Below are 3101 nucleotides of genomic sequence, written 5' to 3'. Positions count from 1 at the left end.
GAAAGTGACACACTCACACATACAGAGAAACACACAGACATACATGCATATATACATACATATATACATACATATATAGATACGTACATACAAATATGCATGCATGCTTACATACATACGTATGTATGCGTGTATGTATGTATGTATGTATGTACGCATGTATGTATCTATCTATCTATACATACATATATATATATATATACGCACACACAAACACAGACACACACACTCACACACATACACTCACACACATACACTCACACACATACACACACACACACACACACACACATACACACACACACACATAAAATTTAACAAAAGCACAACAAATGGAAAATTTTACAAAAGCATAGCAGACAGAAAATTCGTAGCTTATTCCTCATCAGTGGCCGTTCAAAAAAATCATTACAAATTCGTGCCTTTAACGTTGAAATTGTTCACTTTTAGTGGCACCAGTGATGAAAAGCCACTGGGAATAGCTAACGAACGTACAAGACAATGACGGAAACAAACACGACAAATTATCATATACATATACAGCAGAAGAAGCTGGCAGATGTGGGGTAACGCAATGGAAAATGAAAATGAGACCAAATTAATTTACTAAGTCCAGTATTATTGCGTTTATTGATATGTCTAAGTGTAGAGTGATGGTTAGATATTCTTTTGGACAACTGAAATGAAGAACTAACAGAGTTTCTAGTCTTAGAATTACTTCTAAGGAAACGAGTGCGATTGGAATTTATATCAGAAATACTAATGTTGCTGTCATTGTTAATGTTAATAATATCAATGTTATTGTTTTCATTAAGTAGATTTGTATTTAACAACTTATTGTTATGCGAAGAGATAATTTGTGAATGGTCTTTGGTATTTGAAAACCCTATTCTCATTCGGTGTGAATTGATAATAGTATCTTGAATTTTGGGGGAAATTCTTATCTTTAGCTTCACGAAACTTGTAAGGGAGGTTAGATTTGATCTGCTTACCATATGGAATTATGAACCAAATAGTTTTTCTAGGACATACCTTGTTATTAGGGTAATTATCTTTAAAAATCCTAGATGTACTTTTATAACGAAAAAGGGGTCTTAAATAACGGTTATCTCCCTTACGCTGCAAAGTTACGTTCTCGATTTAGTGTTGTTATTCGACCTAAAATTTATATTGTTATTACTGTTATGACTTGATTTCATGTCATGATTAACAGAGCTAGAATTAATGTCAATAGGGTTAATATAAATTACCCTTGACGTTATATCTATTAACGGTTTTTTAATAACTTACCAGCGTTCCCATCATCATATATGCAGTAATTACATTCGGTTAAAATGACTTATTGATGCGTTTTGTTTCTCTTTTTTTTCCCCTGATGAGAAGATCGCATTGTTTTACATCATTTTATTCCTTCTGGAATAATACCAATGTTTTCTTCGAATCCATTTATTTATCTATGCTATTTAAAAACATTTCACTAAACTCTAGAATTTCTACGTTTATAAACAGGCTGTTACATCCTTGGTACTTATGTGAATTTTTGCTACCCTGGTAAAAATTTATTAATTTTTTCCGTGTTATTCGTACACATTGAAAATACACACACACACACGTACACATATATATAATAGGCTTCTTTTTGTTTTCGTCTACCAAATCCACTCACAAGGCCTGATGCTATAGTAGAACACACTCGTCCAAGGTGCCACGCAGTGGGACTGAACCATGTGGCTGTGAAACAAGCTTCTTATCACACAGAAATGCCTGCGCCAATGTAATTTACTGCTTTGCAAGTAATGGGGGTCCGGTTTCCGATTTGAGAGCACTTTGCGCCATTTCCCCTCCCTTCCTCGTTCCCTCCCTCCCTCTTTCATTCCCACCTCCCACCAGCCTCGGAAACTCTGAAAGAGGTCATAGGTGCTACCATTTTTTTCGATTAAGCAATGAAAGAAAAACAAAAACAAACAAACAAAACAAGAGGAAGTAAAAAAGAATAAAAAATGGACTTCAGTAGTTGTTAAAGATACCAGTTACGGACACGAAAAGATGAAAAAATCAAACATGATAGAAACGTTGGCTTCCAAATATTTTTGGTAATTGAATATGTTCAATAAAAGAGGGGGTGGTGGGATGGGTTGGGGTGGAGGAGAGGTAGTGATGTAATCAATATTACACTCAAGTTGTCTGGAACTTCTTACGTACTAGAAATGAAGAAAAAGAAAGCAGAAAAAACATGAGATTAAGAATAAAAAAATTATATATATTTTTTTCTAAATCTTGTATGAAAACAATAAATTTAATAGTTCGGAAATGTTAACTTATTATCCTCTTCATCATCATCATCATCATCATCATCATCGTCATCATCATCATCATCATCATCATCATCGTCATCATCACCATCATCATCATCGTTATCATCATCGTCATCATCGTTATCATCATCATCACCATCATCATCATCATCGTCGTCGTCATGATGATGATGATGATGATGATGATGATGATGATGATGATGATAATCATCATCATCATCATCATCGTTTTTATTAGTGAAACCGTTCTATTAACGATTCCAAAACTCATTTTCTTTCTTCCTTTCTTTCTAACTTTCTTTATTTCTTTCTTTCTTTCTTTCATTCTTTCTTGCTTCCCTTCTTTCTTTCTTTCTTTCTTTCTTTCTTTCTTTCTTTCTTTCCCTCCGCTTCCTTTGCAAATAACAAAAATCAAAAACAACATCGAAGCAAGAATTTATGAATGGAAACCGTTGTGCCAGCCAAGCCTGACGGCTCGAGATAAGGAGAATTCCGTGTACAACTTGCCGTCTCCAGGTCAAATACAATTGCCGTACTGAGTTGTAAGTTTGAACTTACGGCTATTGTCTTTCAATTGACGTTGGAGTTCGTTAGTCCGTTAAGTTAATAGAGACTTCTTCTTGTTGTTGTTGTTGTTGTTGTTGTTGTTGTTGTTGTTGTTGTTCTTCTTCTTCTTCTTCTTCTTCTTCTTCTTCTTCTTCTTCTTCTTCTTCTTCTTCCTCCTCCTCCTCCTCCTCCTCCCCTCCTCCTTCTCTTCGTCTTCCACCTCCGTCTTTCCTTTTTCAC

The sequence above is a fragment of the Octopus bimaculoides genome, chromosome 22, assembly GCF_001194135.2.
Source record: "Octopus bimaculoides isolate UCB-OBI-ISO-001 chromosome 22, ASM119413v2, whole genome shotgun sequence".
Classification (NCBI taxonomy): Eukaryota; Metazoa; Mollusca; class Cephalopoda; order Octopoda; family Octopodidae; genus Octopus; species Octopus bimaculoides.
The sequence above is the reverse complement of the archived record's forward strand: the minus strand, read 5'-3'. Positions refer to the sequence as shown.